Below are 13435 nucleotides of genomic sequence, written 5' to 3'. Positions count from 1 at the left end.
TTATATACTTTATACATATTACATGTTGTGACTAAAGTCGGTTCGACTCATTGAGTACCCGCAAGTGATTCCGATGTTGGGGGTTGAAGGGGCAGGTGGTTCCACCCAGGTAGTGGTGGGCCTGGGTTCCCGACGGCCCCCGACCGTTACTTTGAGGCGGAGCGACAGGGCAGGTTGAGACCACCTAGGAGAGAGGTGGGCCTGGCCCTGGCCGGCGTCCGCAGTTATGTCAAAATAACACGCTTAATGACATCTTGGTATTTGATCTGAGTCTGGCCACTGGCCTATACACACTAACCAACTATGCGGGAACAGTTATGGGCACTCGACGTCGTGGTATCAGCTGAAGCCTTCGTGATGTCAGCGACTGAGCGGTGCGCGCCGGGTTGGACTACGTAACACAACTTCCTTTGTACTCGAGGTTGCTAGGTCTGCTCTCCGGCTGCCCATGCAACGTGCAGGTGTGCAATGGGCGATGGGCCCAGACCCCTGCGCCATAGGATTTAGAACAGCGTGCTGACCTCTCTGTTGTGCCTAGGTAGGGCTGCGGTGTGTTGATCTTTCGAGGCCGGGCATGACCCAGAAAAGTGTGTCCGGACAAAGGGGATCGAGCGTGTTGGGAAATGTGGTGCACCCCTGCAGTGAAGTTAATCTATTCGAATAGCCGTGATCTTTGCTAACATGACGACTTGGAGTTGTACCTTGACCTTATGACAACTAGAACCGGATGCTAAATAAAACACACCCTTCCAAGTGCCAGATACAACCTGTGATCGCTCTCTCTTAGGGCGACGAGGAGAGGATCGCCGGGTAGGATTATGCTACACGATGCTACTTGGTGAACTTACCATCTACTCTCTTCTACATGCTGCAAGATGGAGGCGGCCAGAAACGTAGTCTTCGACAGGACTAGCTATCCCCCTCTTATTCTGGCATTCTGCAGTTCAGTCAACATATGTTATCCCTTTTCCATTTAATACCAATGCATGCATATGTAGTGTAGCTCCTTGCTTGCGAGTACTTTGGATGAGTACTCACGGTTGCTTTGCTCCCCCTTTTCCCCCTTTCTATACCCGATTACTGCGACTAGACGATGGAGTCCAGGAGCCATACGCCACTGTCGATGACAACTACTACTACTCGGGAGGTGCCTACTACTACGTGTAGGCCGCTGACGATGACCAGGAGTAGTTTAGGAGGATCCCAGGAAGGAGGCATGCACCTCTTTCGATATGTATCCCATTTTGTGCTAGCCTTCTTAAGGCAAACTTGTTTAACTTATGTCTGTACTCAGATTTGTTGCTTTCGCTGACTCTTCTATGATCGAGCTCTTGTATTCGAGCCCTCGAGGCCCCTGGCTTGTAATATAATGCTTGTATGACTTATTTTATTTGTAGAGTTGTGTTGTGATATCTTCCCGTGAGTCCCTGATCTTGATCGTACATGTTTGTGTGTATGATTAGTGTACGATTGAATCAGGGGCGTCATAGTCAGGATACCACTAAAGAAGAGCTCAAGTCGGTGTTGGGTGTGTCCTCGGAAGCACTAAGTGAACAGTACATCAGTCTCCCAACACTGGTTGGATGATCGAAAGAAGGTACATTTCAGTATGTCACAGTGAGCTCGAAAGTAAAATGTAGCGGATGGAAGGGTTTGGGTCTGTCTAAGAAAGCAAGGGAGGTTCTCATCAAGTCTGGACTCCAATCAGTACCAACTTTCACCATGAGTTGTTTCTACCTCACAAAGAAAACGTGCCGGAATCTGAATTCTATCTCTTCGAAATTCTGGTGGGGGCAAAGGACGGTGAGCGAAAGGTACATTGGATCTCCTAGAAGAAAATGTGCACTTCCAAGCAGGATGGATGTATCGGGTTCCGTGATCCGGTGGCATTCAACCAGGCCCTACTGGCAAAACAAGCCTGGCGAGTGCTGCAATGCCCGGAGGCTTTGGTGGCGAGAGTGCTCAAGGTGCGTTACTTCAAAGACGATTCCATCCTGAGTGCGACGTGCCCTTTGACATCCTCATACACTTACATGAGTATTCTGCACGGGAGAGACCTCCTTAGAGAAGGGCTAGTTTGGCGAATTGGGGACGGCTCCAATGTTAATATACATCACAGTAACTGGATTCCGAGGAATGGTTCCCTGAAGCCACTTGGTCAAATCTATATGCCAGGGGTGACAAGGGTGGCTGACCTCCTTGAGGAGGATGGTAAAACATGGAACCGAGACCGGGTCTTCAAAATGTTCTCCCCGGATGATGCAAACGACATCCTACATATTGTGGTGGGTGGTGTGGGCATTGAGGACTATCAAGCGTGGAACCACACGAAAAATGGAGTTTTTTCGATACGTTCTACATATCATTTGAGAATGGCCATGTTGAGAGCGAGCTCTGGACGGCCGGAGTCTTCTAGCTCAGTGAACAAACATAAGGGGTATATGGCACTATGGGACACGAACGCACCGGGGAAGGCCAAAATTCATCTATGGAGACTGGTTTCAAATGGATTGGCAGTTGGGTCGGAGCTACACAGGAGAAGGACTAAGCCTGGAGTCTTTTGCGCCGTATGTGGTCATGAGGAAACCATTATTCCTCGGTTTTTGTCGTGTCAACAGTCTGTACAGTTTTGGCAGCTATTTCGCTCGGAGATGGGAGATATGGTGGCGATCCCACCATGCTAGTTTGACTCCCAGGGAGAAGTAGCGCGCTGGCTACTGCAGTGTCTAGCGGGAGCATCTGACAACGCGAGACATGCGATGGTGCAAGCGCTATACGGCCTTTGGCTTGCCAGGAACGAGGCACAAGATGGAAAGAGGATCAAGGCACCACATGAAATATTGGCCACTGTGTTGATGCACATGGAGGAATGGAGGCTGGCACATCCCACTTCAAACAACATTCAGACCCGTCAGCCACCACAGCCATGGGAACCGCTAGCCGAGGGGTGGACCAAGGTTAACTCAGACGGTGCAACGTCAAAATTGGGAAGCAAGGCAGGCGAAGGTGCTGTGCTTAGGGACCATATGGGGGCGTTCAGAGCGGGGGTGTGTCATCTTTTTTCCGGCGTCACTGATCCCGAGGTAGCAGAACTTCTGGCCTGCAGGCGAGCTCTCGAGGTGGCGAGTGATATAAATGTGCAAAGAGTCCATGTGGAGTTAGACTCCAAAGGAGTGGTGCGTACGCTGCAGAATGAAGCAAAGAGCTATCAAGTGACAGGACCATTAGTGGAGGAGATCAAAACGATGCTGAGATCTTTTGATGAGTTTAAGATTTTGTGGGTTCGACGTTCAGCAAATGTTGCCGCGCGTAAGTTAGCTAGAGTAGGTGTGGGTGATGAACTTTGTAAGGTTTGGTTGGGGGCTCCCCCAGACTTCGTTCTTTCTGTTTTGTTGGATGAGATTCCGAACTTCGTAAGTTAAATAAAGTGGAAACTTTTGACACGATAGTATGTCTATTATTCTTGGAAGACCCTTTTTGAATACTGCAGGGGCTGTTATTGATTGCACTAAAGGCAATGTCACTTTTCATGTTAATGGTAATGAGCATACGGTACACTTTCCGAGGAAACAACCTCAAGTTCATAGTATCAACTCTATTGGAAAAAATCCATCGATTATATTTGGAGGTTTTAAATTTCCTCTTCCTACTGTCAAGAAGAAATATGATATTCTTATTATTGGGGATGTGCATATCCCTATTGGGTAACATAGTGTTATTCGAAATTTCTCCGGTTCCATATTATTCGGAATGAGTTCGTTAACAAGACTTGATCAACCTTGTTAGTGGATTCCTTTTGATGATCATGAGATGGATGAAACTAGAAGGCACAACCTTATGTACCTTCCTTTTACTTTATGTTATTTATATTAAATAAAATAAAAATAGTATTTTTCTGTCTGTTATCTGATTATCCATGCAATATAAAAATACCCCGAAAATAAAAGTTCTCCAAATGCCCTGAAATTTAAATATGATTTTTTTCTAGAATATTTGAGAATATTTGGCACTAAGAACACAGCAGGGGGGTCACCCACCTGCCCACGAGGGTGGAGGGCGCGCCCCCTGCCTCGTGGGCCCACGGTGGCCCTCCTCCACTTATCCTTTCACCCACACACTCCTTCTTCCTCCCGAAACACGAATATCCAACTCAAACCCGAGTCCAAGCTCATTTTGCTGCCATTTTCGATCTCCTTGCTCAAAGCACCTCTCACAAAACTGCTTGGGGAGATTGTTCCTTGGTATGTGACTCCTCCATTGGTCCAATTAGTTTTGTTCTAGTGCTTTATTCATTGCAAATTTTTGCTGCTTAGGTGACCCTGTTCTTGAGCTTGCATGTCAAATTTACATGGTCAAAAGTAGTTTTGATGCATGATATAGGCCCTAGGCACTTGTAGGAGTAGTTGCTATCAATATTATTGAGTTTGGTTTACTTTTATTTTGAAGTTACTAAAAATTTTCAGAATTTTTCAGAGGAAGAAATATGCTTAGGAAAATGTTCCAAGGTGGTTCTTCAAGGAAGCAAGGACCCAGGCTTGCAATGCGTGATGTTGATGAAGAGCCACCAAGAGACGCTCCAGTGCGTCCTTGTGAATGTCCTTCGGAAAATTTTATAGATCGAGCGGGCATAAAAGAAGAATTTAACGCATATTTGCGTAACGCTGATCTGGTGAGCTTCGAGGAAGAAAAGTGCAGCCAGTATCATCATCTCACTAGTTCCTTTGTGAGGAGGTTTGAATTTTCATCTTCACGTAATTCTCCAACTATCCTGTTTGATCTTTATGAAAATTCTTACACTATGGACTTAGAGGATTTTACCACTGCTTGCAAACTTCCACAATGGGGTAGTATCAGGGATCCTCGCAAATCTGAATTTAGAGATTTTCTTGCTAGTATAACCGTGGGAGAATCTAGAGATATAACACAAGCCACTATAGGGAGCATTCACTTTCCTGCTATACATTATTTTTCTCTCTTCATAGGTAGATGCATTAATGGTAAAGATGAGGCATGTCACATGTGTGTTCCTGACCTCAGTATTCTTAGGAGTGCTGTGTTAGGAGATAAATCTTATAATTTGGGAGCCATTGTTGCACGTAGGTTGCATCTTAATAGATTTAATGGATACTTCTTTGGTGGAATTTATGCAACCCGCATAGCTAATTTTCTTGGTACAGCCATACGCGAAGATGATATTGAATTACCCCTGCTTACCTAGACTTTAATGCTATGGTTCACCACCAGTTTGTAGAGAGGAATGAATCACCTCTCCAGTATCGACTAATCTTTGACAGACACCATGCTGTCCATATTACTCTCCCTGCTCCTGCCTTCTTGGATTATCAGGCAAAAGGAAGACATGTTATTACCAGAGAGGAGGCAGATGAGTACGAGAGGAGGGCGGAGGCCGCTCGTCGCCACACTGCAGCTTAGGAGGCAATAGCCGCTGCATCGCAGTACGACCCCAACTACTATTATGGATATCCGCCAGGCCAGCCGTGGCCATAGACCAACTTAGGCCAAAATCCTAAGCTTGGGGGAGTACGTATTTCTCACCGACATTGCATTTATGTTCACACACTCATTGCTTGATGTCGGTGCTCATTCTTTTTCATTGTATCATCCATGCTAGTTTATTTTCCTTTTTTATGCTATCTTCTTGTGTGTTTGATAAACCTTAAGAAAAACCAAAAAAATTAGTTGTAGCTTTTAATTAGTTTACTCTCCATGCTTCTAGTAGTAATTAAAAAGAAAACCCAAAAATATTTCCTGTTCTTCTTTTACTTGTCGGGAGCTCTCCTGTGTAAATAGTTTTATTTCTTTTCTTTTCTTTGGGGGTCGATAGGAGAAGACCATAATTAAATTGTTGAAGTGGCTCTTATATGCATTATTGTTGATCTGACAAAAGAGCCCATATTGCCTTGTCTTCTCCTGTTTATTGAATGCTTGCAGATTCCAGCTTAGTCCAATGCACGCGCACTCTTATTATTATTCACATCACTCGGTCGTGCAAGTGAAAGGCAATAATGATGATTATATGATGAACTTATTGAGATGAGAAAAGCTGGTATGAACTCGACCTCTTTTGTTTTCTGTAAATATGATTAGTTCATCGTTCCTGATTCAGCCTATTATGAATAAACATGTTTGCAATGACAACTAGAGATCATAGTTCTTGTGCCATGCTTGATTAGCTAGTAGCTTATAATGGTTTACCTTGCATGCCAACATGTTATTAAAATGGTTGTGATGTGGTATGATAGGGTGGTATCCTCCTCTGAATGATTTAGGTGACTTGACTTGGCGCATGTTCACGCATGTAGTTGAAACAAAATCAACATAGCCTTCACGATATTTATGTTCATGGTGGATTATATCCTACTCATGCTTGCATTGGTGTTGATTAATTTTAATGCATGTTCATGACTATTGTCGCTCTCTAGCTGATCGCTTCCCAGTCTTTTGCTAGCTTTCAGCTATACTAAGCGGGAATACTTCTTGTGCATCCAACTCCATAAACCCCAAAGTTATTCCATATGAATCCACCATACCTACCTATATACGGTATCCACCTGCAGTTCCAAGTAAATTTATATGTGCTAAATTCTAAACCTTCAAATAAATATCCTATTTTGTATGCTCAAATAGCTCTTGTATCAACTAGGGTTGTCCGTATCTTCCATGTTAGGCGGGTTATTCTCAAGAGGAGTGGACTCCGCTCCTCACTCACGAGAAAGTGGCTGGTCACCGGGATGCCCAGTCCCATGCTTTATGCAAATCAAATCAAAATAATTGCAAACAAAACTCCCCCTGGGACTCTTGTTAGTTGGAGGCACTCGTTGTTTCGAGCAAGCCATGGATTGATGCTTGTTGGTGGAAGGGGGAGTATAAACTTTACCATTCTGTTTGGGAAGCACCTATAATGTGTGTATCATGGAAGATATCACCATCTCTTGGTTGTTATGTTTACAATGAAAGTATACCGCTCAAAATATTATTCACCTCTATTTCAAAACCGAGCTCTGGCATATCTACAAATCCCTGCTTCCCTCTGCGAAGGGCTTATCTATTTACTTTCATGCCGAGTCATCATCCTCTTATTAAAAAGCACCAGTTGGAGAGCACCGTTGTCATTTGCATTCATTACTATTAGTTTACATTGAGTATGACTTGACTGGATCTCTTTTACCATGAATTACAATGTCTAGTCAGTCCTTGGTCTTTAAAGGTGCTCTGCATTTATGTTTTGCGGTCTCAAAAAGGGCTAGCGAGATACCATCTTGTTATATCATATTATGATTGTTTTGAGAAAGTGTTGTAATCCAAGATTTATTATTATTGCTCGCTAGTTGATTATGCCATTGATATGAGTAAATTTGAGACCTAAGCGTTATTGTGAATGTGGTTAGTTATAATCTTTGCTGAAAACTTGAATGTTGGCTTTACATATTTACAACAACAAGAGCAAACAGAGTTTGTAAAAGTTTTTCTTTATCACTTCCAGTTTATCAACTGAATTGCTTGAGGACAAGCAAAGGTTTAAGCTTGGGGAGTTGATACGTCTCCATCGTATCTACTTTTCCAAACACATTTGCCCTTGTTTTGGACTCTACCTTGCATGATTTGAATGGAACTAACCCGGACTGACGCTGTTTTCAGCAGAATTACCATGGTGTTATTTATGTGCAGAACCAAAAGTTCTCGGAATGACCTGAAACTTCACGGAACAACATTTCAGAATATATAAAAAATCCTTGCAAAAGAAGAAGGCCAGGGGGCCCACCACCTATCCACGAGGGTGGGAGGCGCACCTTCCCCCCTAGGGCGCGCCCCCTACCTCGTGGGCCCCCTGGAGGTCCTCCGACCTCAACTCCAACTCTATATATTTGGTTTCGGGGAGAAAAAAAATCAGAGAGAAGGAATCATCACGTTTTACGATACGGAGCCGCCGCCAAGCCCTAAAACCTCTTGGGAGGCCTGATCTGGAGTCCGTTCGGGGCTCCGGAGAGGGGAATCCGTCGCCATCATCATCATCAACCATCCTCCATCACCAATTTCATGATGCTCACCGCCGTGCATGAGTAATTCCATCGTAGGCTTGCTTGACGGTGATGGGTTGGATTGGATCTATCATGTAATCGAGTTAGTTTTGTTAGGGTTTGATCCCTAGTATCCACTATGTTCTGAGATTGATGTTGCTATGACTTTGCTATGCTTAATGCTTGTCATTAGGGCCCGAGTGCCATGATTTCAGATCTGAACCTATTATGTTTCCATCAATATATGAGAGTTCTTGATCCTATCTTGCAAGTCTATAGTCACCTATTATTTGTTATGATTCGTTAACGCCGAAGTGACAATAATCGGGATACTTACCGGTGATGACCGTAGTTTGAGGAGTTCATGTATTCACTATGTGTTAATGCTTTATTCCGGTACTCTATTAAAAGGAGGCCTTAATATCTCTTAGTTTCCATAAGGACCCCACTGCTACGGGAGGGTAGGACAAAAGATGTCATGCAAGTTCTTTTCCATAAGCACGTATGACTATATTTGGAATACGTGCCTGCATTACATTGATGAACTGGAGCTAGTTCTGTGTCACCCTAGGTTATGATTGTTACATGATGAACCGCATCCGGCATAATTCTCCATCACCAATCCATTGCCTACGAGCTTTCCATATATTGTTCTTTGCTTACTTACTTTTCCGTTGCTATTGCTATCATCACTACAAAATACCAAAAACATTACTTTTGCTATCATTACCTTTTGCTACCGTTACCACTACTATCATATTACTTTGCTACTAAACACTTTGCTGCAGATACTAAGTTTTCCAGGTGTGGTTGAATTGACAACTCAGCTGCTAATACTTGAGAATATTCTTTGGCTCCCCTTGTGTTGAATCAATAAATTTGGGTTGAACACTCTACCCTCGAAAAATGTTGTGATCCCCTATACTTGTGGGTTATCAGTCATGTCATGCATCGCTATGCATCTGTTTGCATTATATTCATTGTTTCTTCCCCCTCTTCTCTCCGATAGACTACGAGACTGACGCCGCTGCTAGTGCCCCGATCAACTACGCTGTTGACGACCCCTTTTTCTTGCCAGAGCAACCAGGCAAGCACCCCCCTTGATCACCAGATATAGCCTATTCTCTCTCTACTGCTTGCATTAGACTAGTGTAGCATGTTACTGCTTTCCGTTAATCCTATTCTGATGCATAGCCTGTCATTGTTGTTACATCTGTTGATACCTTACCTGCAATCCTAAATGCTTAGTATAGGATACTAGTTTATAATCAGTGGCCCTACATTCTTGTCTGTCTGCCATGCTATCCTATCGGGTCGTGATCACTCGGGAGGTGATCACGGGTATATATTATATACTTTATACATATTACATGTTGTGACTAAAGTCGGGTCGACTCATTGAGTACCCGCAAGTGATTCCGATGTTGGGGGTTGAAGGGGCAGGTGGTTCCACCCAGGTAGTGGTGGGCCTGGGTTCCCGACGGCCCCCGACCGTTACTTTGAGGCGGAGCGACAGGGCAGATTGAGACCACCTAGGAGAGAGGTGGGCCTGGCCCTGGTCGGCGTCCGCAGTTATGTCAAAATAACACGCTTAATGACATCTTGGTATTTGATCTGAGTCTGGCCACTGGCCTATACACACTAACCAACTACGCGGGACAGTTATGGGCACTCGACGTCGTGGTATCAGCTGAAGCCTTCGTGATGTCAGCGACTGAGCGGTGCGCGCCGGGTTGGACTACGTAACACAACTTCCTTTGTACTCGAGGTTGCTAGGTCTGCTCTCCGGCTGCCCATGCAACGTGCAGGTGTGCAATGGGCGATGGGCCCAGACCCCTGCGCCATAGGATTTAGACCAGCGTGCTGACCTCTCTGTTGTGCCTAGGTAGGGCTGCGGTGTGTTGATCTTTCGAGGCCGGGCATGACCCAGAAAAGTGTGTCCGGACAAAGGGGATCGAGCGTGTTGGGAAATGTGGTGCACCCCTGCAGTGAAGTTAATCTATTCAAATAGCCGTGATCTTTGGTAACATGACGACTTGGAGTTGTACCTTGACCTTATGACAACTAGAACCGGATGCTAAATAAAACACACCCTTCCAAGTGCCAGATACAACCTGTGATCGCTCTCTCTTAGGGCGACGAGGAGAGGATCGCCGGGTAGGATTATGCTACACGATGCTACTTGGTGAACTTACCATCTACTCTCTTCTACATGCTGCAAGATGGAGGGGCCAGAAACGTAGTCTTCGACAGGACTAGCTATCCCCCTCTTATTCTGGCATTCTGCAGTTCAGTCCACATATGTTATCCCTTTTCCATTTAATACCAGTGCATGCATATGTAGTGTAGCTCCTTGCTTGCGAGTACTTTGGATGAGTACTCACGGTTGCTTTGCTCCCCCTTTTCCCCCTTTCTATACCCGATTACTGCGACTAGACGATGGAGTCCAGGAGCCAGACGCCACTGTCGATGACGACTGCTACTACTCGGGAGGTGCCTACTACTACGTGTAGGCCGCTGACGATGACCAGGAGTAGTTTAGGAGGATCCCAGGAAGGAGGCATGGACCTCTTTCGATATGTATCCCATTTTGTGCTAGCCTTCTTAAGGCAAACTTGTTTAACTTATGTCTGTACTCAGATTTGTTGCTTTCGCTGACTCTTCTATGATCGAGCTCTTGTATTCGAGCCCTCGAGGCCCCTGGCTTGTAATATAATGCTTGTATGACTTATTTTATTTGTAGAGTTGTGTTGTGATATCTTCCCGTGAGTCCCTGATCTTGATCGTACATGTTTGTGTGTATGATTAGTGTACGATTGAATCAGGGGCGTCATAGTCAGGATACCACTAAAGAAGAGCTCAAGTCGGTGTTGGGTGTGTCCTCGGAAGCACTAAGTGAACAGTACATCGGTCTCCCAACACTGGTTGGATGATCGAAAGAAGGTACATTTCAGTATGTCACAGTGAGCTCGAAAGTAAAATGTAGCGGATGGAAGGGTTTGGGTCTGTCTAAGAAAGCAAGGGAGGTTCTCATCAAGTCTGGACTCCAATCAGTACCAACTTTCACCATGAGTTGTTTCTACCTCACAAAGAAAACGTGCCGGAATCTGAATTCTATCTCTTCGAAATTCTGGTGGGGGCAAAGGACGGTGAGCGAAAGGTACATTGGATCTCCTAGCAGAAAATGTGCACTTCCAAGCAGGATGGATGTATCGGGTTCCGTGATCCGGTGGCATTCAACCAGGCCCTACTGGCAAAACAAGCCTGGCGAGTGCTGCAATGCCCGGAGGCTTTGGTGGCGAGAGTGCTCAAGGTGCGTTACTTCAAAGACGATTCCATCCTGAGTGCGACGTGCCCTTTGACATCCTCATACACTTACATGAGTATTCTGCACGGGAGAGACCTCCTTAGAGAAGGGCTAGTTTGGCGAATTGGGGACGGCTCCAATGTTAATATACATCACAGTAACTGGATTCCGAGGAACGGTTCCATGAAGCCACTTGGTCAGATCTATATGCCAGGGGTGACAAGGGTGGCTGACCTCCTTGAGGCGGATGGTAAAACATGGAACCGAGACCGGGTCTTCAAAATGTTCTCCCCGGATGATGCAAACGACATCCTACATATTGTGGTGGGTGGTGTGGGCATTGAGGACTATCAAGCGTGGAACCACACGAAAAATGGAGTTTTTTCGATACGTTCTACATATCATTTGAGAATGGCCATGTTGAGAGTGAGCTCTGGACGGCCGGAGTCTTCTAGCTCAGTGAACAAACATAAGGGGTATATGGCACTATGGGACACGAACGCACCGGGGAAGGCCAAAATTCATCTATGGAGACTGGTTTCAAATGGATTGGCAGCTGGGTCGGAGCTACACAGGAGAAGGACTAAGCCTGGAGTCTTTTGCGCCGTATGTGGTCATGAGGAAACCATTATTCCTCGGTTTTTGTCGTGTCAACAGTCTGTACAGTTTTGGCAGCTATTTCGCTCGGAGATGGGAGATATGGTGGCGATCCCACCATGCTAGTTTGACTCCCAGGGAGAAGTAGCGCGCTGGCTACTGCAGTGTCTAGTGGGAGCATCTGACAACGCGAGACATGCGATGGTGCAAGCGCTATACGGCCTTTGGCTTGCCAGGAACGAGGCACAAGATGGAAAGAGGATCAAGGCACCACATGAAATATTGGCCACTGTGTTGATGCACATGGAGGAATGGAGGCTGGCACATCCCACTTCAAACAACATTCAGACCCGTCAGCCACCACAGCCATGGGAACCGCTAGCCGAGGGGTGGACCAAGGTTAACTCAGACGGTGCAACGTCAAAATTGGGAAGCAAGGCAGGCGAAGGTGCTGTGCTTAGGGACCATATGGGGGCGTTCAGAGCGGGGGTGTGTCATCTTTTTTCCGGCGTCACTGATCCCGAGGTAGCAGAACTTCTGGCCTGCAGGCGAGCTCTCGAGGTGGCGAGTGATATAAATGTGCAAAGAGTCCATGTGGAGTTAGACTCCAATGGGGTGGTGCGTACGCTGCAGAATGAAGCAAAGGAGCTATCAAGTGACAGGACCATTAGTGGAGGAGATCAAAACGATGCTGAGATCTTTTGATGAGTTTAAGATTTTGTGGGTTCGACGTTCAGCAAATGTTGCCGCGCATAAGTTAGCTAGAGTAGGTGTGGGTGATGAACTTTGTAAGGTTTGGTTGGGGGCTCCCCCAGACTTCGTTCTTTCTGTTTTGTTGGATGAGATTCCGAACTTCGTAAGTTAAATAAAGTGGCAACTTTTGACCCTCAAGAAAAAGTAGTCGCATGCAGGTACCTCATTCCGGCGCCCAGCCAACCGCCATACCGGGTCTCCAGCTCGTGCGGCAGATCGAAGTGATGCAGCGTCACGAACGGCTCTATCCCTGCTTGACATTTTTGGCAATTATTAGTACAACGTGCATTTTAGGATTCCTCTTGGTTGAAGATTACCACTAGCATGAGTTGAATTTGCTGTAGATTAAACTCTATGCTTAATTAAAGAGAAGGCCAAACTTTGGGTCAAAGCGGGTGTGAAGAAGTTAAGGAATTTAAATTTGGGAGAGTAACAACATTGGTTGTAATGGCGTCGCTGTAACACAAACTCATTCTTCTCCTTAATTAATAGATGAGGCAAAGCTTATGCCTCCGTTTCGAAAAATATCGGCTGCAGATGTGTGGCGTGTGGGACTACCTTTCTCAAGGAGCGCAGCGATCAGGCGGTCGTAGAAAGCGATGGCAGCTGAATTAACTCCTCCAAGCCGGCCTCCTACGAGGATGATGTTAACGCCCCATATGTAACCTGCCATATTTGTATTCCAACTCTTGCCATTTTCGGCACTAAGTTATGATATTTCCTCGTTGTCGGGTTTTTG

At 45.6% G+C, this 13435-nt stretch overlaps 1 pseudogene; it reads right to left on the bottom strand.

Annotated features, from left to right (window-relative positions):
* The window catches only part of LOC123185768 (beta-glucosidase 16-like), a 75389-nt pseudogene that overhangs the window by 53316 nt on the left and 8638 nt on the right, over nt 1-13435 (bottom strand).

The sequence above is a fragment of the Triticum aestivum genome, chromosome 2A (genome assembly GCF_018294505.1).
Source record: "Triticum aestivum cultivar Chinese Spring chromosome 2A, IWGSC CS RefSeq v2.1, whole genome shotgun sequence".
NCBI classification, from domain to species: Eukaryota; Viridiplantae; Streptophyta; class Magnoliopsida; order Poales; family Poaceae; genus Triticum; species Triticum aestivum.
Note: the sequence above shows the minus strand (reverse complement) of the source record. Positions and strands in the feature narration are given on the sequence as shown.